Below are 24,337 nucleotides of genomic sequence, written 5' to 3'. Positions count from 1 at the left end.
AAGGGTGCTCAACATTTGCTAACTCTCTTCTCATCTCCATATTGAGGGCACTGGTAGTTAGAGAGTCTGGAAGGGAAAGACTAAGGGCATCTGAGGGTGCAGGGTGATAGAAAGCGGCTTATAGGGAATAGAGAAACTGAGGGCTAGTGAGGGTGCTGGAGGTTAGAAAGGGGCTTATAGGTGGCCCGGAATGGGCTAGTGAAGGTGCTGGGGGTTTGAAAGGAGTTTATAGGGTTTCTGGAAGGGGAGAGACTGAGGGCTAGCGAGGGTGCTGGGGGTTAGAAAGGGGCTTATAGGGGGTCTGTAATAGGGAGACTTGAGTGCTAGTGAGGGTGCTGGGGGTTAGAAAGGGGTTTGATATTGAGTCTGGAGGGGGAGAGACTGAGGGCTAGCAAGGGTGCTGGGGGTTAGGAAGGGGCTTATGACACAAACACACACACGTCAAGGGGTAGTTGAGATGATGTTACTCGCAGTAGGGGCTTCATGGGCAACACAGTTATCAATAAAGGTGTTCATGCTATATTAATGTTGATAAACACTGCATACCTTGCACATGGAACAAAAATCTGTGTATTCCAAACCTCCTACTGATGCAGCACAAATCAGCCAGAAACAGTTGTCTGCAATTGGAATTAGATTGCTCTGTAAAATGAATAGGTTACAGGTGTGCTATAAACCAGTGGTTCCAGATGAGTTAATGGCTCATTCACACTAGTAAATGCAGAAATTCATTAAATGCATGTAAAAACGCATTGTTTGCCAGTGTGTTTTTGTGCATTTCATCACGTTTCTATGCATTTCCACATGTTTCCATACATTTTACTGCATTGTTAAACCACTGAAGTGACGTAGAGGGAAAGGAAACCAGCCGATTCATGGGGCTTATCTGCATGATCCATGCACTGGAATGCACATAGCATGCATTACTAGGTGCTGCCCACAGACTATTATTATTGTGGCCTGGGCATTTGCTTGGTGCTGGGGGTTTGAAAGGGGTTTATAGGGTTTCTGGAAGGGGAGAGACTGAGGGCTAGCGAGGGTGCTGGGGGTTAGAAAGGGGCTTATAGGGGGTCTGTAATAGGGAGACTTGAGTGCTAGTGAGGGTGCTGGGGGTTAGAAAGGGGTTTGATATTGAGCCTGGAGGGGGAGAGACTGAGGGCTAGCAAGGGTGCTGGGGGTTAGGAAGGGGCTTATAGGGGGTCTGGAAGGGAAAGACAGAGGGCTAGTGAAGGTGCTGTGCTAGGTGTTAGAAAGGTTTTTTTTTGGAAGAGAGAGACTGAAGGCTAGTGAGGGTGCTGGGGCCTAGAAAGGGGTTTATAGAGGGTCTGGAAGGGAGAGACGGAGGGCTAGTGAGGGTGATGGGGGCAAGAAAGGGGCTTATAAGTGGTCTGGAAGTAAGAGACTAAAGGCTAGTGAGGGTGCTGGGTGTCAGAAAGGGTCTGGTAGGGGGTCTGGAAGGGAGAGACTGAGGGCTAGTGAGGGTGCTAGGGTTTGAAAGGGGTTTATTGAGGGTCTGGAGGGGAGAGGATAAGAGGCTGCTGAGGGTAATGGGTGTCAGAAAGGGTCTGAGAAGGGGTCAGAAAGTGAGAGGCTGAAGGCGAGTGAGGGTGCTGGGTCTGATTTGTTAAGGGTACTTAAACAAATAGATGAGTGAGGGAGAACCAACTTACATATAAAATTTCTCACTCAACCTCCTTTCTTCGTTGGTCAGGGGCAGAGCTTAGTATGGTGGGGTGGGGCTAAGCACATTCGGGTGGGGCTAAGCACATTGGGGTGGGGCTGTGAACTCTGTGATCCCCACTCTTTCACCAATGCACCTGAACTAACTATGGGCTACTTATATATACCTGTTCAGTTTAGATGGCATTGCCTCCACTGCACTGGACACCCCACTGCTTGACCCTGAGTAGCACATTCTCTATCCACTGCACGTTCTCTGTAATTTAATGCTCCAGCATGAGTGGCACTTCTCAAGTATGCATGTCCGGAACACTCCAAGCTGTAGCTAGTGTGCACAGCCGGTCGGGAGTACGAAAATTAAAGGGAGCATGATTGGACAGAGCATGCACCACTCTGGGTGACTGGCTCCAGTCAGAGCCTTGAATGAGGATACCCCATCCAAACCGATGAACAAGTATGTATAAGCACCACATACTAGACACACTCACATGTGTAGTTTATAGATGTATTGCCAGTTTAGGTGCCCTTTAACCCCTTACCCTATGCAGAGTGGTATTGTCCAGGAAGGAGGAGCTAAATAACATGAGCTTCCACCCCCTGAGCAATACTAATCCACATTATTATTACTGTTATTTATTTCATTTATAGAGCACCAACTTATTACACAGCGCCGGACAATATATAAGGTTACAGACAACAAAACAGAACACAGGAATACATGAATACACGATCACTCATGGCCCCCGTCAGCATGCTTCAATCCTCAATCTGATTGGACATAGACCACCCAACATCTGGTGCCACGATCTATATACCAGCCAGCTGAGATTCGGTTAAGCAGACAGATCACGAGGGGTGCATATACACATACAATCGCTATAGGCAACGGTAAACTGCTACCACCTATTAGAATCAAGGATAGGACCTGCTCAGTGCTATTCTAAGCTTGCAATGAAAAGTAATTTCAGAGCAACAACATTTTATAGACAATGCAACTTCTATATAGTAACATCTCTTCAGAAGTGCAGATTTAGTTCTGGGATATACTCGGTACAGGTAGTCGGCCCTTTAAAAATGATTTTAAATCATTTAGAAAAAAAAAATTAGTGCATCACAAGATTAATATAGAAAATGAGTAATGTACCCAGAGGCATTAAAAGCAAAATAATACTCAAAGTTGGAGGTGTCTGAGCACTGTGGGTTGGGTAGGCCAACATAAACAGGTGTGTTTTGAGGGCCTGCTTGGAGGTGATGAAGTGGGGAATGTGGCCCACATGGCATTTACCATTCTGAGACACCTTTTAAGGGCATTGAAAACATAACAAAATATGCCGTGCATAACCTATAGTATATGCTGCTAACATGGGCGTTGGCAGAAAGTTTTCCAGGGGGGGGGGGGGGGGGTGTTGAAGACGATGATTCTAGGAAAGGCACGCGCCAAAAATGTGAGGGTGAAGTTGTGTGCCGCGCCGAAAAGTAGGTGTGGCCATGGACCAGAATGTGGGTGTGGTCACGGGTGAAGACACATTTACATGAACTTAACAATGGTGGGCCATTAGATTATGACAGTGGTGGCGAACCTTTTGGAGGCAGAGAACCCAAACTGCAACCCAAAAGTCACTTATCTATCGCAAAGTGGCAACAGCAATTTAATCTAAATACAAACGTTTTAACTCATACATGAACATTATGGAAAATCCAAGTTGAAAATAAACTGTGAAGATAAACAATTTCATCCATCCTACTCCTGAAAAATGTAGTAATTTTTTTTTTAGAACCTCCCAGTTTTATTTTCTGTTTTAAAAAGGTAAAAAAAAGTAGGTTTAATGCTATTTTCTTATATCATGATGATTCAGCTTTTCCCATAGTCTGGCTGTTAGCAATCATGTGACCCCCAACAAGACAAATTCAGCAATCATGAGGCCCCCATCAAGACAAATTCAGCAATCATGAGGCCCCCCAACAAGACAAATTCAGCAATCATGAGGCCCCCAACAAGACAAATTCAGCAATCATGAGGCCCCCAACAAGACAAATTTAGCAATCATGAGGCCCCCAACAAGACAAATTCAGCAATCATGAGGCCCCCAACAAGACAAATTTAGCAATCATGAGGCCCCCACCAAGACAAATTCAGCATCATGAGACCCCCAACAAGACAAAGTCAGCAATCATGAGGCCCCCAACAAGACAAAGTCAGCAATCATGAGGCCCCCAACAAATCATGCGGCCCCCAACAAGACAAATTCAGCAATCATGAGGCCCCCAACAAGACAAATTCAGCAGTCATGAGGCAAATAAATAGACAGCATTTCACATAAATAGGCAGAATGCCCCCTTAGTATGGTAGACACCTCTCACCTGGCTTCTGAATTCTCCTCTACTGGCTGCTGTGCCTGGCAATACTGTTTTGGACTGGATTGGGGATGATGTGTGGGCTGAAAGGCCTTGCCAGGTTAGGTAGTGACAGGCACCCCCCAGGTTAGGTAGTGACAGGGACACCCAGGTTAGGTAGTGACAGGGACCCCCAGGTTAGGTAGTGACAAGAGCCCCCCAGGTTAGGTAGTGACAGGTGCCCCCCCCCAGGTTAGGAAGTGACAGGGACCCCCAGCTTAGGTAGTGACAGGGACCCCCAGGTTAGGAAGTGACAAGGACCCCCAGGTTAGGTAGTGAGTGACAGGGACCCCCAGGTTAGGAAGTGACAGGGACCCCCAGGTTAGGTAGTGAGTGACAGGGACCCCAGGTTAGGAAGTGACAGGGACCCCCAGGTTAAGTAGTGACAGGTGCCCCCAGGTTAGGAAGTGACAGGGACCCCCAGGTTAGGTAGTGAGTGACAGGGACCCCCAGGTTAGGAAGAGACAGGGACCCCCAGGTTAGGTAGTGACAGGGACCCCCAGGTTAGGTAGTGACAGGTGCCCCCCAGGTTAGGAAGTGACAAGGACCCCCAGTTAGGTAGTGACAGTTGCCCCCCAGGTTAGGTAGTGACAGGAGCCCCCCAGGTTAGGTAGTGACAGGGACCCCCAGATTAGGTAGCAACAGGTGCCCCCCAGGTTAGGTAGTGACAGGGACCCCCAGGTTAGATAGTGACAGGTGCCCCCCCAGGTTAGGTAGTGACAGGGACCCCAAGATTAGGTAGCAACAGGTGCCCCCCAGGTTAGGAAGTGACAGGGACCCCCATATTAGATAGTCACAGGTGCCCCCCCAGGTTAGGTAGTGACAGGGGCCCCCAGATTAGGTAGTGACAGGTGCCCCCTGAGGTTAGGTAGTGACAGGGACCCGCAGATTAGGTAGCGACAGGTGCCCCCCCAGGTTAGGAAGTGACAGGGACCCACAGATTATGTAGTGACAGGCAGTGGTGCTCAAATACCCCTTTTTAAAATTCGAGTTTGGTCGAATTCGAATAGTAAATTATTCGAGGTCAGTCGAATATTCGAGTCGAATAAATTTTACTATTCGATTCGACCTCGGACTTCGAGCTCACTATTCGAGCCGGTATTCGAGCTCATTATTCGAGCTGACTATTCGAATTGGCCTTAAATAGCTTCCCAACACTTGTTTTGAGGGTGAATGATGCAAGAAACATATTTTTTTCCAAGTAACAACAGCAAGTGATTATGTGGGGATGTTCCTTTAAAAAAAAAAAGGTGAAAAGAGAAGTTGTGTCCAGAATTTTGTTCAGTACTGTATATACTTCTTCTTCTTCTTCTTCTTTATCTTCTATATCTTCTTCTTCTTCTTCTATATCTTCTTCTTCTTCTTCTATATTGTCTTCTTCTTCTTCTTCTTCTTCTTCTTCTTCATCTTCTTCTTCATCTTCTTCATCTTCATCTTCTTCATCTTCTTCTTCATCTTCTTCATCTTCATCTTCTTCATCTTCTTCTTCTTCATCTTCTTCATCTTCTTCATCTTCTTCTTCATCTTCTTCATCTTCATCTTCTTCATCTTCTTCTTCTTCTTCATCTTCTTCATCTTCATCTTCTTCATCTTCTTTATCTTCTTCTTCTTCTTCTTCTTCTTCTTCTTCTTCTTCTTCTTCATCATCTTCTTCTTCATCTTCTTCATCTTCTTCATCTTCATCTTCTTCATCTTCTTCTTCATCTTCTTCATCTTCTTCATCTTCATCTTCTTCATCTTCTTCTTCTTCATCTTCTTCATCTTCTTCTTCATCTTCTTCATCTTCTTCATCTTCATCTTCTTCATCTTCTTCTTCTTCTTCATCTTCTTCATCTTCATCTTCTTCATCTTCTTCTTCTTCTTCTTCTTCTTCTTCTTCTTCTTCTTCTTCTTCTTCATCTTCTTCTTCTTCTTCTTCTTCATCTTCTTCTTCTTCATCTTCTTCTTCTTCATCTTCTTCTTCTTCATCTTCTTCTTCTTCATCTTCTTCTTCTTCATCTTCTTCTATATCGTCTTCTTCTTCACTTATTTCTCTTTTCATTTTTTTTTTTTTAAAGAAATGCAGCTATTTTTGAGCGTAACAACAAATAGCTGGTGGCGCACGCATGTTGGAAGCGCCATTGTATGTGCTCCCTGGCAGTGGAAACACACAGACAGCAGGAGGTAAATTCAGCAGCAGGAGGAGGAGGATGAGTGTGTGGCAGCATGCAGTCAATGAGGCAGGCAGCGTGACATAATAGCCCTGGTACCTAGCGGTGATACCAGGGCTGTAAATAAACACAACAGGAGGTCCCAGACAGCGGTCGTGCAGCCCACATTGTGTCCAATACACAACTGGGACAACACAGTTTTCAACCCGGGCACCTCAGAAAAATTAAACCTTTTTTTGTAATGGGTTTGTAGTTTTGGTTTTACAACCAATTACACAGATATATAGCTATTTTTTGACGTAATAGCTGGTGGCAGAGTGGCAGCAGAAGGTAAATCTGTGTACCCTGGCGGTGGGAAACACAGACAGACAGCAGCAGCAGCAGGAGGAGGAATGGAGGAGTAATTATGTGAGCAGCTATTGTTTGACGTAATAGCTGGTGGCAGTGTGGCAGCAGAAGGTAATTCTGTGTACCCTGGCAGTGGGAAACACAGACAGACAGCAGCAGCAGCAGGAGGAATGGAGGAGTAGTGTGAGTGTGGCAGCAGGTAGGCAGCGTGACATAATAGCCCTGGTACCTAGCGGTGATACCAGGCCGTAAATAAACACAACAGGAGGTCCCAGACAGCGGTCGTGCAGCCCACATTGTGTCCAATACACAACTGGGACAACACAGTTTTCAACCCGGGCACCTCAGAAAAATTAAACCTTTTTTTTTTTTTAATGGTTTTTTGGTTTTGTTTGTAAAAGAAATTACACAGATATATAGCTATTGTTTGACGTAATAGCTGGTGGCAGAGTGGCAGCAGAAGGTAAATCTGTGTACCCTGGCAGTGGGAAACACAGACAGACAGCAGCAGCAGCAGGAGGAATGGAGGAGTATTGTGAGCAGCTATTGTTTGACGTAATAGCTGGTGGCAGTGTGGCAGCAGAAGTTAATTCTGTGTACCCTGGCAGTGGGAAACACAGACAGACAGACAGCAGCAGCAGCAGGAGGAATGGAGGAGTAGTGTGAGTGTGGCAGCAGGTAGGCAGCGTGACATAATAGCCCTGGTACCTAGCGGTGATACCAGGCCGTAAATAAACACAACAGGAGGTCCCAGACAGCGGTCGTGCAGCCCACATTGTGTCCAATACACAACTGGGACAACACAGTTTTCAACCCGGGCACCTCAGAAAAATTAAACCTTTTTTTTTTTTTAATGGTTTTTTGGTTTTGTTTGTAAAAGAAATTACACAGATATATAGCTATTGTTTGACGTAATAGCTGGTGGCAGAGTGGCAGCAGAAGGTAAATCTGTGTACCCTGGCAGTAGGAAACACAGACAGACAGCAGCAGCAGCACACAGCAGCCCACTGTAGGTGTAAAATGTGTGGCTGCAGGCGACGTAATAGTCAAAGTGAACCAGGCTGGCTTAGTGAGCAGGAGCCAGGAGGTGGTAAAGGGTGGTAAGGCACATTAACGATGGTTCTTAGCCAGTTCATGTCCCCCTCTCGCCGACAACAGGGGCCAGGAACTCGCCTTCCACCCACGCCTGGTTCATCTTGAGAAACGTCAGTCTGTCCACAGACTTGTGAGACAGACGTGAGCGTTTCTCGGTGACCACGCCACCAGCTGCACTAAAGCAGCGCTCGGACAGCACGCTGGAAGGGGGGCAGGACAGCACTTCCAGGGCGTACTGCGCCAGCTCGCTCCAGATCTCCAGGCGCTTGACCCAATACTCCATGGGATCAACAGGGGCATCGCTGTCAAGCCCGCTGTAGGACCCCATGTAGTCAGCCACCATGCGGGTCAGGCGCTGGCTGTGACCGGAGGAGGATGCTGCTGCATGCACCTCCTCTCTAGTCACTGCTGCCGGAGCCTCTACAGTCCTGTAGAGCTCGTGGCTGAGAGACAGCAGGTCTGTGGGGCGCTTGCTGCTGCTGGATGCAGGCACCTGCTGCTGCCTCTGTGCTGGCTGCTGGACAGTGGGGGTGGAAGGCTGGGGGAAGGCTTCCTCCAAGCGCTCAACAAGGGCCTGCTGCAAGCTCCTTATTTGTTGCGCTGGGTCTTCTCCTGCAGGCGGCAGGAACTGGCTCAACTTCCCCTTGAGGCGTGGGTCCAACATCATGCTGATCCAGATGTCCTCCCTCTGCTTCATCTGGATCACCCTGGGGTCCCTGCGCAGGCACGTCAGCATGTGCGCTGCCATTGGGAAGAGGCGGGCCACGTCTGCTGGCACATCGACGGCAGTGCTGCTGTCCTCATCCTCCTCCTCTGCCTCGTCAGCCTCATCCTCTCTCCACCCCCGCACCAACTCAGCTGCACTGTGCTGCTCCCCCTCATCAGCAGCAAGGTCAGGGACCTCCACCAAGTCCTCCTCCTCCTCCCCCTCAGAGGTGGACTGTGCAGCTGCTTGCCGCTCCTGCTGGTCCAAGGCTGCCGCTCCCTGTTCCAGCAAAGCATCGAGGGCCCTGTTCAGCAGACAAACCAGGGGCACCCACTCGCAGACCATAGCATGGTCCCTGCTCACCATGTTAGTGGCCTGCAGAAAGGGAGCCAGCACTAAGCACACCTGCTGCATGTGCCTCCAGTCATCATCGGGGACGATGGACGGGATGTTGCTGGTCTTGTCCCTTCTCTGAGCGGCGGAAACAGTGGCCAGGGCAAGGTACTGGTTGACAGCGTGCTTCTGTTCAACCAGACGCTCCAACATCGCCAGGGTGGAGTTCCAGCGAGTCGGAACGTCAATGATCAGCCGATGGCGTGGCAGATCCAGCTCCTTTTGCACGTCTTCCAGGCTCGCACAGGCTGCAGCCGAGCGCCGGAAGTGACGCACAACGTTCCTTGCCGTTTCCAGCAGTTCGCCCATCCCCTGGTAAGTGCGCAGGAACTTCTGCACCACCAGGTTCAGCACGTGGGCAAGACAGGGGATGTGGGTCAGGTTTCCCCTGTCTATTGCGGCAACCAGATTGGCCCCATTGTCGGCCACCACCTCTCCGACTCTGAGGCCTCTGGGGGTCAGCCAAATCCTCTCCTGCTCCTGGAGTTTGGCCAACACATGGGTTGCCGTCAGCTTGGTCTTCCCAAGGCTGACCAAGTGCAGCAGCGCTTGGCAGTGGCGGGCCTTCACGCTGCTGCTGAGGCGGGGGGTTTGGCCAGGTGTGCCGGAGGATGGCAGAGGATCGGAGGAACCTGCTGCAGTTCCCCTGACCCTGCGGGGTGGCACCACCCACTGTGTTGTTGCTGCTGCTGCTGTGCCCGCTGCTGCTCTCCCATCCTCACCCCCTTCCACCAAGCTGACCCAGTGGACAGTGAAGGACAGGTAGCGGCCTGTCCCGAAGCGGCTGCTCCAGGAGTCCATGGTGACGTGGACCCTTTCACCAACCGCGTGCTCCAGCCCTCTCTCCACATTGGCCATCACAAAGCGGTGCAGTGCAGGAATGGCCTTGCGGGAGAAAAAGTGTCTGCTGGGGAGCTGCCAGTCTGGGGCTGCGCAAGCAAGCAGCGCACGAATGTCGCTCCCCTCCTGCACGAGCGTGTACGGCAGGAGTTGGGAGCACATGGCCCGTGCCAGCAAGCCGTTCAGCTGCCGCACGCGACGGCTGCTGGGAGGCAGAGCCCTAACCACCCCCTGGAAGGACTCGCTCAAAAGGCTCTGGCGTCGCTTTTTGCTGGCACGGGAATCAGCAGACACAGCAGAGGAGGCCACTGAGGACTGGCTGCCAGAACAGGCCTCAGTGTCGGTGGCAGGAGTTGCAGAGGGGGGAGGAGCAGTGCGTTTCCGCACTCCTGCTGGTGCTGCTGGAGGAGCAGGAGGGCGGGTGGCTGCTGTTGCTGCTGCTGCTGCTGAAGGCTGTGCAGTGATGGGTGTGGTGCCACTGCCAGCACCAGATTCCTTCAGCCTCTGGAACTCCTCATGCTGGTGGAAATGTTTTGCAGCAAGGTGGTTGATGAGCGAGCTGGTGCTGAACTTTAAGGGGTCTGCACCTCTGCTCAACTTCCGCTGACAGTGGTTGCAAGTGGCGTACTTGCTGTCCACAGTGGGCATGGTGAAAAAGCGCCAGATTGGTGACAAAAACATCCCCCTACGGCATGGAAGCGCTGCTGCCTGTCTCCCTGTGGTGGTTGGGGGGGGGGGGGCTTGGGTGCGGCTGGTGGTGGTACTGGCAGATGCTGCTGCTGCTGCTGCTGAGCCTGAGACACCAGCAGGCTGTGGGACCTGCCTACTGCTGCCAATGCTTGCAATGATGCGCCTCCTTGCAAGGCCCACAAGCGCATCCTCCTCCTCCTCCTCAGAGCTGCTGAGGACGACATCCCCTGGAGGTGGTGGCACCCAGTCTCTGTCTGTCACCGTGTCATCACCATCATCCTCCCCCTCCTGAAACATGTCCTGCTGGGATGATGACCCCCCAAACTCCTCTCCTGATGCATGGATGGGCTGCTTGACTGTCGCCACAGTCTTGCTGTCCAATCCCTCATCCCCCAAAGTGCCCATCAGCATCTCCTCCTCAAAATCGCCAACAACAGCAGACAATACCCTGATGGTGCCTGGGGTAAAAATACTGCTGAGTGACAAGTCGCCAACTTGTGACGGTGAACTGGCCTCCTCCTCCCCCCCAGGCCCTGCTGGGCGGCTGCTGCGAACAGGGGTGGTGGTGGTGGTGGTGAGGGTGGAGGCCTCGGATGCAGAGCTGATGGCGGGCTGCTCATCCTCCGTCATGAGTTGCACCACAGTGTCTGCATCCTTTTCCTCAATGGGACGTTTCCGACCCGGCTGGAGGAAAATCGGAGCAGGTGCTACACGCTGCTGCTGCTGTGTCTCTGCAGCGTGAGTTGCAGATGCTCCTGCTGGGCGGCGCCCAAGGCGTCCACGGCCAGTGGCTATGGGAGGAATGTTAGCCACTGACGCTGCTGCTGCTGCTGCGGAACTGTGCATGGTGGCGCGGCCGCGGCCTGCCACAATGCTGCTCCCTCTCCTCCTGATTCCCTTGCTGCCCTTCCCCTTGCCCAAACCGCGCTGGCTGCCACTTCCAGACATCTTCGATGTTTTGGGCGTATAGACAAAAGTTTTTTAAAAGGGCGGGTGAAAAGTGGGGTACTTTAATGGAGTGGGTTGGTGGGTGAGGTGACTGAGTGAGTGTCCCTAGTACAGTAAGTAAGTAGTAACAGTCAGGAAGTACAACTAGCAGTTACAATAATCTATCAGTAATCAGAAGGAAATAGAGTGTGTGTTGTGTGTACACAGACAGTGAGTGCACACACGCAGGAACTAGTAGCCTATGAACAGTGACTGAGTGTCCTAGACTCCTAGTACAGTAAGAGTAACAAGTAGTAACAGTAAGTAACTAACTAATTACAATAATCAATCAGTAATCAGAAGGAAATAGAGTGTGTGTAGTGTGTACTCAGACAGTGAGTGCACACACGCAGGAGCTAGTAGCCGATGAACAGTGACTGAGTGTCCTAGACTCCTAGTACAGTAAGAGTAACAAGTAGTAACAGTAAGTAACTAACTAATTACAATAATCAATCAGTAATCAGAAGGAAATAGAGTGTGTGTGTACAAGACTGTGAGTGCACACACGCAGGAGCTAGTAGCCTTAGCCTTAGCCTATGAACAGTGACAGTGAGTGTCCTAGCCTAACTACAATACTAAATACAGAATCAATCAGTAGTAAAGGACAGCAGCAGAAATACTGGTATAGATGAGAGAAATATACTAACAGAGGACAGGAGAGAACAGCTGCCCACACAGGCAGGCCCTGAGGCCTAAAGCTGTGTAAGCCTGCAGCAGCTGTGTCTCTGTCTATGTAACACAAAAGCTACTAACTAAAATACAATGTCTATCTAACTAACAACAATATAGGTGTATATAGGAGGTGTATGTGAGCAAAAACGCTAGGTAAATGAACACAATAGAGCTCTTGCTAAGCCAAAGCACAAAGGAGCAACTCTCTCTCTATGCAAGTCTCAGGCAAGCACGGAGAAACCTAACATGGCGGCCGCTATTTATAGGGTAGGGGCTGGCCAGGGTCCCCCTCTGTGATTGGCTGCCGTCAGAGGGCCTGGGAGCCCTCTGATTGGCTCTAAGGACATCAATCTGGGCTATGACGCTATTCGAGCTCGGTACCGAGCTCGAATAGCGCCGTTTTGCTCGAATAGCTCGAATAGTGAATGGGCTATTCGAGTGTACTCGAATACCCCATTCGAATAGCTCTAGCTATTCGGAGCTCGAATACCGAGCTCGAATAGCTGAGAAAGAGCTCGAATATTCGAGCTACTCGAATATTCGAGCTCTGCTGAGCACCACTGGTGACAGGTGCCCCCCAGGTTAGGAAGTGACAGGGACCCCTCCAGGTTAGGAAGTGACAGGTGCCCCCCTCACCATTCAGTCGTCAGACCTCAGATTCAGCCGGCGACCCGACCAGTTAGAGCAGGCGCATGGACGGCGGCCAGGCGGGGCAGCGGGTGTCCAGGGCAAGGCAGATGCCCCAATTTGCCCGACGTGCGGGCGCCCGTGGCTGCTAACAAGCAATAGGAATCAGCAAAATTGCTTATCCCACACCGCCTGCAGGAAGGCAAGTTATATACTATGGGGAAGCATAAGTGCAAGAAAAAACATGTTTAATCATCTACTCATGCCGCCCATATGTGACTATTACACATATTATATATGGAGCAGTGCTTTTCAGAGTAGGTAGATTTGGGAGCAGCCGGCACCACCATAGACTGTAATAGAAATGACAGCTATAGCGATGCTTGGTGAGTAACGTCGGTGCTGTCAGAAGACGGAGCCGAAGTTGCTTTTAAAAAACAATAATTTGGCCTCCAGCAATAGCTGGAAGCCAAATTATATCATTCCCTACTATCCATGGCGGCCTGGAGGGGGAATAGTAATTAACACGGCCTGGACTTGTGCAGAAGCAGGATCAGCCATATACCGTCTGTATCCTGCGCCGAAGTCTACCGGCGCCGATTTCAAATGTATGCTATTATTGTGACGTAAGCGCAGTAACCCACCAATTCTTGATCCCTTTGCTGCAGTTTACCATAAAGCCTCAGACCCTGAGGGAATCCTGAAGACAGTCAGAACTGCAGGCAAAGTAACCTTTTGGATTGGTTGGTGAGTCCACACACAGTCCAATTTCGATTGTATATACAATCGATACAATCTCTGCTCTCATATAGAGGCCAGGTCGCTGCCACCAATCCGCAATAAAAGCGTGCGAATGCGCTAATTCTAACTCTAGCTAAATCCTGTAGGAAAAAGGGTTAATTTGACAACCTTTCTAGAGATAGCAAAACTATCAATATTTATTATCAAAACAGTTATGGTAACATGTCTCTCTTTGAAGATGTGAATTCTTTTGGCGGAGATTTGTTTCAGAACAGCACTTTTAGACGAACAATTTTTTAATCGTTTATTTAAAGAAATAATGCAGAACAAAATATAGCAATAGAAACAAATTGATACAGAAATAATAAGGGTTCAATATGAAAATAATAGCTGATTACAGTCTGAGCAGTTTGTCAAGTTACCGTGTCCTTTGCGGTAAGTCCCACAGAAGATATGTAATACAATTCTGGAAAGTTCTGTGGAATGGGTATTAATCCTTTCATCATCCAGCCCAAATCCGTGATGGTACAGGATGGCTGGGGTCTCTCTCTCCAGGCTGAGTGTCAGTCAGTTTTAACCCTTTCTCTGCCAGAGGGTGTGGATGATAACAAGAGAGGTTGCTCCACCCTTAACAATCTGACCTCAGGCTGCTGAAGTCCGCCCCTATTGTCTGAGGGACAGAATTGGCAGTTTCTCCAAGTATGCCATAACTCAGCGGATATCTGACATATCATATAAAACCCAACATTTTACATTCCGTCAGCATGCGCTGAACCAATCGATATCAAACTCGCTTGGAGTGCCACCTTCCCTGCCTATGTAATCGATATCTCAGGATGGGAGATGACTAGGTGATCGATTAACGTCTCAGAAGGTGTGCTGCGCTGGTTGCATGGCGCACTGTGAGTTGTGGACCGCTGGGCCCAAACGGTTCCACAATATCCATCGAATTATGAACTACTATGAAATGAGATATCAAAAGCTCATTAAGCCAGGGACATGTCTCTGGGTATTCTCAGGACAGGCAGGAATGTGAATGGGTCCTAATGAGTTTATGAGGGGATCTGTTCCTCTCCTTATCTTTAAAACTAGGATGGGAGAAACTTCCTGGAGAATCTTTATTGCCCCCCTTTTAGATAACCTTTTTCCTGTGTGGATGGTCTGGTTTTAGGGTGAATGGCTTCTTTCAGTAAGTACAACACAAACACAAACAAACACTCCCTCACATCCCCCAGGGCAGGGGTGGTGAGATGGAAGAGCACTGAGTTTCTAAAAGCCAGGCATATGAATTAAAGGGGCTTTCCAGATCACAGTTTGGGTGCATTTACATGCGCTTGCCACAATGGCGTTCGCAAAATCGTGACAATTATATACAGTATATGAAACCAGCTCTGCACAACACTGTAAGAAAATAAGGCACAAGGCATTAGTGCCTTGACAACGCCAGAGTCTCACAGTGCACTGCTCAACAGCAACATACATACCGTAAGGTACATAAGAAAAATTAACATTATCATTATTTTTTAATTTATATAAGCGCCATTATCTTCCACAGTACTGCTGTACATTGTACAAAATATATAGTAGGGAGACATTCAAACGTACATTCAGGACATCCAGCAAGACAAATATATACATAGTTAATGTGTGGTTTGAGACATTACCAATACTGGTTGATGTTCATATGATAAATTACATCAGAATACGAAACACAAGGAGGAGATCCCTATCCTTGCAAGCTTACATTCTAGAGGTTAGTGGGTTGGAGACATTAGGGAAGGAGACACAGGGATTAGCGGATGAGGCAGCACGGTGGCGTAGTGGTTAGCTCTCTCGCCTTGCAGCGCTGGGTCCCTGGTTCGAATCCCAGCCAGGGCACTATCTGCAAAGAGTTTGTATGTTCTCTCCGTGTCTGCGTGGGTTTCCTCCGGGCACTCTGGTTTCCTCCCACATTCCCAAAACATACAGATAAGTTAATTGGCTCCCCCTAAAAAAAATTGGCCCTAGACTACAGTACTTACACTACATAATATAGACATATGGCAATGGTAGGGATTAGATTGTGAGCTCCTTTGAGGGACAGTTAGTGACAAGATATATATATATACTGTACAGCGCTGCGTAATATGTCGGCGCTATATAAATACTAAATAATAAATATTAATAATAATAATGAGGCAGAGGCAGTAACCTACAATGCTACCTATAGCAAATGATAGGCTTGTCGGAACAGGTATGTTCTGAGAGTATGTAAGTTTCCAGGCTCGGAGCATGATGGACTGGCTGTGGGAGAACGTTTCAGGGGGGAGGAAGTGCTTGTTAGAAGACCTGGAAAGATTTGGAATCGTATAGTGCCATATTTTAAACATCATAAGGCAGTATACATTATAAAATTAAACACTGGACTACAATAATGTTTGGACAGCATGGTACAAATGCAGTTGAGCAATTACAATGGAAACCACTCGGATCACAAACTACCATCCATGAACAGTTGCAAACCCCCCAAAAAATAGTAGAAGAAAAACCATGGACAGCATATAGTGGTGCTGACTCTGCAACTGTCAAGCAGCACCTTGGATAACTGTTACAACAAGGGTAGGAATTCAGTGTCTGCTCATACAAGTAACTGTAGTATTGAACGGGGGTGCAAAGGTTTTCTGGTATCCTAAAGTCCAACAGGCCCCCAACACCATGCCAAAGCATGATGACACCAAAGCATGATGACACCAAAGCAAGTCTCTGTGCAAACCACCAAAGGCAACAATAAAAGGTGCATGTAGAATGCTATCAGTGGCATAGCAATAGGAGATGCAGAAGTTGCAACTGCACCAAGACCCTTGGACCAGAGGGGCCCACAAGGGCCCCTCATTCATCCATCTTATTAGCTTTTGTATTGGTGCTATGCTGATAATGAACATCTCTATATATGCATTGAATAGTGGTAATCCATAAAAAGTAATTTTCTTACTCTGATTACACTTCTCTGACACTGCAGCTGTATTTGGTAGATTTTGGGGTTTTATATTAATAGAGTGCTTGGGGTCCCATTAGAACTCTCCCCTGGGCCCCAAGCTCCTTAGTTACACCACTGAATGCTACCATAGCACATAAGGCATTTGATGATGTGCCAGGGACAGATTTACCATCCTTCCTTCACTATGCAGAGTTCCAAGCGGAGTGTAAATGAGAGGTTACTCACCCGGATCTTTACATTCCACTGAACAGATCTCCTTTTAGTCCGGGTCACCCCTAGTTACCTAATACTTGGGGGCACTTCTAGCTACTTAACACAGATAATAAGTCTGGCTACCTAATACTAAGGGGCACCTGTAGCTACCTATGACTGGCAAGGGAACTAAGAGAGAAGTGACAGCTAGGCAAGCCAGAACACTTGCGGTGCGGTTCGGCAGTTGTTTGTAGGTTCATGGAGGGCGAGGTCTAGGGTGCCAGGATATCTGTGCCTATAGGTTCCTGTGATGTAAATCCGGGCCTGTGAAGTGCATAACTTCTGAACTGCGTTTTCCAAATAACACAGGGCTAGACAGTGAACCACTATTCATCCATCCATAGATTCGCCTCCTCAGGTGCAGTGAAACAGTGGGACTTTCCATTACATCTCCAGTTTAGCAGGCATTGTGCACAAGTGCACTAGTGTTTGCATATTTTAAACTTCATTTGCAGCTCCTTATGCAGTTTAGCTAGGAGTGTGTGTGTGTGTGTGTGTGTGTGTGGGGGGGGGGGGGGGGGGATGAGAGGGAGTTTCCTGCACGCTGGTGCCCCCTGCTGGTCATATAGGCTTTGTCTATATGCAACTGAAGCCCTCTCCAACGATTGGCTGAATTGCTCAGCCTCTGCTTAATTAAGTACTGCAGACTAGGTGTGATGTATTTGTACTTCTTATTGGCTGATAGGCGGTCTACAGACTATATATAAGTGGCAGAGTCAGGGTCGGTCTTAGGTTGCACAGCGCCCTGAGCGAAACCAGATTTTGGTTCCCCCACTCATCCTCTTTGCATGCACACACAAGTCCATAAGCAATTCACCTTTTCTCCTGATATACAGTGGTTTGCAAAAGTATTTGGCCCCCTTGAAGTTTTCCACATTTTGTCATATTACTGCCACAAACATGAATCAATTTTATTGGAATTCCACGTGATAGAACAATACAAAGTGGTGTACACATGAGAAGTGGAACGAAAATCATACATGATTCCAAACATTTTTTTACAAATCAATAACTGCGAAGTGGGGTGTGCATAATTATTCAGCCCCCTTTGGTCTGAGTGCAGTCAGTTGCCCATAGACATTGCCTGATGAGTACTAATGACTAAATAGAGTGCACCTGTGTGTAATCTAATGTCAGTACAAATACAGCTGCTCTGTGATGGCCTCAGAGGTTGTCTAAGAGAATATTGGGAGCAACAACACAATGAAGTCCAAAGAACACAGCAGACAGGTCAGGGATAAAGTTATTGAGAAATTTAAAGCAGGCTTAGGCTACAAAAAGATTTCCAAAGCCTTGAACATCCCACGGAGCACTGTTCAAGTGATCATTCAGAAATGGAAGGAGTATAGCACAACTGTAAACCTACCAAGACAAGGCCATCCACCTAAACTCACAGGCCGAACAAGGAAAGCGCTGATTGGAAATGCAGTCAAGAGGCCCATGGTGACTCTGCACGAGCTGCAGAGATCTACAGCTCAGGTGGGGGAATCTGTCCATAGGACAACTATTAGACGTGCACTGCACAAAGTTGACCTTTATGGAAGAGTGGCAAGAAGAAAGCCATTATAAGGATCCCTCCTGTAGCATGTTCTGTCTGTTGCAGTGGAGCTGCAAACGGACAGTTCTGGCTTATCTGCTTGCATTCGGTTGTAAGTAAGTCTCATTGTAATTTGCAATCGCTCTGCAGTTCTGGGCAGCTCAGGATGCTGTCATCATTCCACCAATTGCTTGTTGCAGCTGAGCTGCGGCCAGATAGCCCTGGATTTCCTGCATGCATGTTGTTACATAATACTGCATGTATTTCTTGTGGGAGTCCTTTGCATTCACAGCCAGCTAGCAAATGGTAATCAAGCCAGCTCAGGATTGAATGATTACCATTCAGCTGTGTGGAAATTTGCATACCTGCGTCCATTGGCTGATGCCAGCATAAAAGTCTGCCTCCCATTTCCTACCTCGCCCATCATAGCGTTCAGCTCTCTGAGTTGTTGTTGGATCTATGCTGTGAAAGTTGTTATTGTAAATGTATAATGCCTTGCTCTGTATTGTCATGTCTGCTGGATGTTTGCTGACCTGCAGGGGTCAGTGAAGTCCTTCTGATCCTGATAGTTAGATTCTGCCAGTACTACGTTGGTGACTGGCAGTATTCCTTCTAGCCTTGTTCTTGAGGACAAACTATAGCAGCAGTTGCCATTAGTTCGCTCCTACCTGTTAGTCTTGTCTATCTCAGTGTGAATGTCGCCGTCGCTGAAACAGCGACTAGATTGGCTGAGCATTTCGTCTGTCTGTCTATTGTCTGTCTTGTTAATTATCATTACTTATACTTTAGCTAGTGAGTTATTTGAGAGCTACATTTCATATATTGCACATCAGCCCGATATATATGTACTCTAGTCAGTCAGTCTTGTACTTTGTAGTTATATATCTTGTAATTTATTGGTAATATTCAAGTAATATTGTTGAAGTAACATCTATTGTAATATTGTATTGTGTACCGACCTTTGCCTGCCTCTTGACTACGAATCTGCCTAATCCTTCCAATACAACACATCTGTATTAAGGTGTATGACCCAAATCTGGCTTCATCTGTTGTGTATTGTATCACATAGCATCTAGCCTGATAGGCGGCCCAGAGCTGCATTTGCTCTGGGCAATCTTGCTCCCTTGTTCATTACTCCTGTGTCCATCTGTGGAGCCTCTTCCATTATCCAGCTCTAAGCCTTGTTGCGCTGGGTGGTCAGACAGTTTGACCCCCCAGCATTACAGCCATTGTTAACAAAAAAGCATAAGAAGTCCCATTTGCAGTTTGCCACAAGCCATGTGGGGGACACAGCAAACATGTGGAAGAAGGTGCTCTGGTCAGATGAGACCAAAATGGAACTTTTTGGCCAAAATGCAAAACGCTATGTGTGGCGGAAAACTAACACTGCACAGCACTCTGAACACACCATCCCCACTGTCAAACATGGTGGTGGCAGCATCATGCTCTGGGGGTGCTTCTCTTCAGCAGGGACAGGGAAGCTAATCAGAGTTGATGGGAAGATGGATGGAGCCAAATGCAGGGCAATCTTGGAAGAAAACCTCTTGGAGTCTGCAAAAGACTTGAGACTGGGGCGGAGGTTCACCTTCCAGCAGGACAACGACCCTAAACATAAAGCCAGGGCAACAATGGAATGGTTTAAAACAAAACATATCCATGTGTTAGAATAAAGTTGAAGAGAAATCGAGAGCCCAATATGGTGTAGTATGTCAAAATTGATTGGATAAATGAATCAGTGAGATGGTAATACTCACAAACACGGGTTACCACCTAGGTAACCACTCATTAGGCAGGTGAGGAGATTAGACCTGTCCTCACTCAGGATTAAGAAGTCGCTCTCTGTAGATAGGAAGAAAGGGGGTAGATCACCCTTCCACCTGGGGTGGACTCAAATATATTGGTAGGTGAACAGAGGCGCCAGAAGAATAAAAGTACATAACATTTTTAAAAAGTTGCTGGGAGGAATTGGTAGACTCGCCTCCGTTAAAGCAGACACCAAGGACTGTAAATATATAAATATACACATTTATTGAAAATACCCCAAATATGCAACGCGTTTCGCGGGCACAGCCCACTTCTTCAGGCAATAAGCAGGGGATAAACAACTGTAAACAAAAGACAGAGGCATAGCTATAAATGTTGCCATAAAAAGATACAAATGGATTATTATTTAGTGTAATAAGAATAGTATTTCAAACATAGTGTTTAGTGATATGTTATAGTAGGGGGGTGATTGCAAGGAATGGGTCGGTGTAAACTACATAATGTGTATAGGGGAATGGACTAGATAACAGTGGTAAAAGGTAGTTAGTAAATCAGATTAAGTTGGTATCAAATTGACCGCTTTAGGTATATTTCAGTAGAAGGTAGGGAATGTGTCACGATTGTGGAACTTTCCCCGTGATCAGCGCACAACGCGTGCGCTGACACGGCGGAGATCCTCCACAAGCGTATAATTTGCAGGAACCCAGCAAAAGGTGCTACGCACCTGTAGAGGGAAATTCCTGTCGGCAGATGGCGCTGGGGAGTGCAGAGGAACCAATCCTCTGTACCTCCACAAGTGCCAGACAGGAATTGTACGAAGCGCAGAATGCAATCGCAAGAGAGGCGATTGTGAATGAGATTGAGCAAAAGGGATAGGTTGTATGTGTGTGCGCCAATCCAGTCGCCACTCCGCGACCGCGCACACACACAACAGCAGATACGAAATAGGAACGCGATCGCGAGAGGTGCGATCGCGAGACGTGACACAAGGCAGAACAGAATAGAATACAAGGGTAGCAAAGGCACAGCAAATACAATAAGGAGATACGGAAAATAACAACCGCTAGCTAACCGCGAACACCGCACTCATTCGCAACAGTGCACGCGGTTATGCGCGATCTCCACGTGATAAGCACAATAGAGACAAGCACGCCTAACTAACCATAAACAGACAAACATGAAACAGGGGACGCGAGCGCTTGCTTAACGGTTACCTCACCGAGCCTGTAGCAAGCGCAGCGGACAAGACAGACACGAAAAACAAGAACTAGGCAGGAAGGATCCACCGCTCTTCCGCCAGAGCAAGTGTGATCCAAGCAGGAACATAGATCAGAAAGATCCACAGCCGCTAACGCTAGCGGCTAGTGCGATCTCAGCAAGACAGAACGATTCGCTATCAACCGCCGTTGGTGACAGCGCAATCGCGACCGACAAGACAGAACAGAAGGATCCCCAGCGCTCGCACAAAGTAGCTAGCGCGATCCCAGGAAACAGAACAGAAGGATCCCCAGCGCTAGCACAAAGTAGCTAGCGCGATCCCAGGAAACAGAACAGAAGAGATAGCTGGTAGCAACCGCTGCACCAGCTATACTCCAAGAACATAGATCAGAACCATTTCCTGTCAACCACCATAGGGACAGGACAATGGCAAACAGGCAAGACAAGACAGAACAGGCAATACAGATAATACAACCTGACTGGGCTAGAAGGGGAGCCAAAAGCAACCCCCAGGAATTAACTATACTAGATAGCAATGGCTGACACTCCAGCAGTGTCCATCAGGAACTGAGCAAGGAAGGGAAATGACCAGCGAAGCATTCTGGGAAACATAAAGCTCTTATAGTGCCAGTCATCAAAGAAGGCAGGTAGGGGATTTGCATAACGAATGTATGCAAATTCCCCAGCAAGAGAACAGAACAGAAACTTGCAATGGAAAGACAGGTCTCTGTTCCAGAGACCTGCAGCCCACAGACTAGAGGAATGGACAAACAGCTGTCTGCCTGTGCAGCCAGCTGAGCGGATCATCACAGAATGGAATAAGTTATAGCTGGCAAGAGAGAAAAAAAGGCATGTGTAGTGGTTAAAAATAAAGATAAAGACTTACCAGCAATTCAGTTATAGCAAGCAGAGCACCTCTGTACTGTTGTGAGGTTGCTTGCTGCTTTAAATGTGTTAATGCTGGCAGCTCTGGCCTATCCAGAAGCTGCTCCAGTGTGGGTGGGTGGAGTCAGTGGCCATGGTGACAGAGAGTCCTCCAATCAGCTGCTGCCAGCTGTAAGGAGTAGATTAATGTGCATGTGGTCTTACATAACATGCATGCTTTCTCTGCATGCACAGGGTGGTGTTAGAATGGCCCAGTCACTGTTTCACTGCACCTGAGGAGGCGAATCTATGGATGAATTAGTGGTTCACTCAGCACACACAAAAGAAATGCTCACTCCCAGATAGCACTCTGCCCATGGCCGGCCTTTGACCTAAGTGACTGGAGCGGTCGCTCAGGGCGCCGGCTTCCAGGGGGGAGCATGGGCATTCATCTACCTTGTCTGGACTGGCCCTTGCCGCATTTCTACCTGGCTGCGGGCTCCGGGTCCATCTGTGGCTGCTGCAAGTAGTAGCTATGCCTTCGCGCCCCTTCCCCCCCCTCCTAGTACCACTGGGGATGATGGGGGTGAAGACTCCAGGAACCTGCTGCTGCCTCTTGCGGAGTGTGTGTGAGCCGTGCGTACCAGCAGTGCGGCCCCTCGCTCACAGCGATGTCTGATTGGATTGGATACAATACAATACAATAACATTTGTAAAGCGCTTTTCTCCCATAGGACTCAAAGCGCATAGTTGTGTCTCAGATTAATACAGGGTTGCAGGCTGGGTTGTGTTACAGAGGAGATAGTCAGATGTTCATGAATGCCACACTAAAGAGGTAGGTTTTTCAGTTTAGACTTAAATGCTTCCAGGGATGGAGCTGTCCTGATTGGGTGTGGCAGGGAGTTCCAAAGTGTAGGGGCAGCATGACAAAAGGCTCTGTCTCCAAAGGTTTTGAGGTGGACTCTGGGGGTGACCATGGTGTTGCGTCCTTTTGATCTAAGATTGTGGGGGGTGTGATGCAGTTGCAACAAGTCCTTCAGGTATCCAGGGCCCAGATTGTGCAAGGATTTGAATGTCAGTAAGCCAATCTTAAACAAAATTCTCCATTTTATCGGTAGCCAGTGGAGTGAGCTCAGGGTTGGTGTTATGTGGCAATGACGGAGTTGGCTCGTTAACAGCCTTGCGACGGCATTCTGTACTAATTGCAGGCGGCGTAAGTCTTTCTTATGCAGGCCTGTGTAGAGGACGTTGCAGTAGTCTAACCTTGATGTGACGAAGGCATGAACTAGGGTTGGAAGATCCTCTGAAGGAATTAGGTGTTTAATCTTTGCAATATTCCTTAGATGAAAGAAGGAATGTTTCACAACAGCTGAGATTTGATTCCTGAAGCTTAATTTCCTATCAATCAGTACTCCCAGGCTGCGCACACAGTCTGAGTTTTTCAGGTCTGAGCTCCCTATCCTTAGCGGTGTTGGTTGAGACTGGGGCTGCATTGCTGTTGAGCCCTGGCCCTCGATAACAAGAACCTCAGTTTTGTCAGCATTAAGTTTTAGCCAATTAATATTCATCCACTCCTGAAGCTCAGCTAAGCATGAGTTTATTTGTGGAGTAGTTTCTGTGATGCCAGACAAATATAGCTGGGTGTCATCAGCATAGCAATGATATGTCAGGCCATGCTTTTGTATGATTTCTCCAAGTGGCAGCATGTATATGGTGAAAAGTAAAGGGGATAATATTGCGCCCTGAGGTACACCGTATTTTAGTGGTACAGGGTTGGAGAGGAAGGGCCCTAAGGCTACCCTTTGTGTTCTGCCAGCCAGGAAGGAGTTGAACCACTGGAGAACAATGCCATCTATGCCACAGTACTCTTGTAGCCTGTTGAGCAAGATTTCATGATCGACTGTGTCAAAAGCCGCTGAGAGGTCGAGCAAAATCAGGATGGAACATTGACCCTTGTCTCTTGCAATGAGCAGGTCATTGCAAATCTGGGTGAGGGCTGTTTCACAGCTGTGATATTTCCTGAAGCCAAATTGAAGAGGGTCAAGGATGTTGTTTCTGGAGAGCCTGTCTTCAAGTTGGAGGTAGACAGCCTTTTCAATAACTTTTCTCAGAAAGGGGAGGTTAGAGACAGGTCTGTAGCTGTTTAGAGCATCTGGGTCTAAGGATGGTTTCTTGAGTGGCTGCTGCATGGCTGTTTCAATGGAGAATGCAGGCAGCTCCGGAGCTGCGCACTTCAAATCCGAGACTTGTCACTCCGGACTCCTGAGTCCTGGCCATCTTCTGGCCCCAGCTACACAGCAGACAAACAGAAAAGTAAGGTTCCCCAAATGCCTCCTGATTGGGGAAGTGTGTGTGTGTGTGTGTGTGTGTGTGTGGGGGGGGGGGGGGGTATATACACTAAA

At 48.1% G+C, this 24,337-nt stretch overlaps 1 long non-coding RNA gene across 1 annotated transcript in view; it reads right to left on the bottom strand.

The window, feature by feature from the left end:
* Positions 1 to 565: 565 nt before the first annotated feature.
* Positions 566 to 24,337, bottom strand: part of LOC137546681 (uncharacterized) — a 43,158-nt gene continuing 19,386 nt past the window's right edge. Inside the window, exon 3 of the long non-coding RNA XR_011026319.1 lies at positions 566 to 642. This is a non-coding gene — a long non-coding RNA (uncharacterized lncRNA). The remainder of the gene's footprint in view (positions 643 to 24,337) is intronic.

The sequence above is a fragment of the Hyperolius riggenbachi genome, chromosome 2 (assembly GCF_040937935.1).
Source record: "Hyperolius riggenbachi isolate aHypRig1 chromosome 2, aHypRig1.pri, whole genome shotgun sequence".
Lineage (NCBI taxonomy): Eukaryota > Metazoa > Chordata > Amphibia > Anura > Hyperoliidae > Hyperolius > Hyperolius riggenbachi.
Note: the sequence above shows the minus strand (reverse complement) of the source record. Positions and strands in the feature narration are given on the sequence as shown.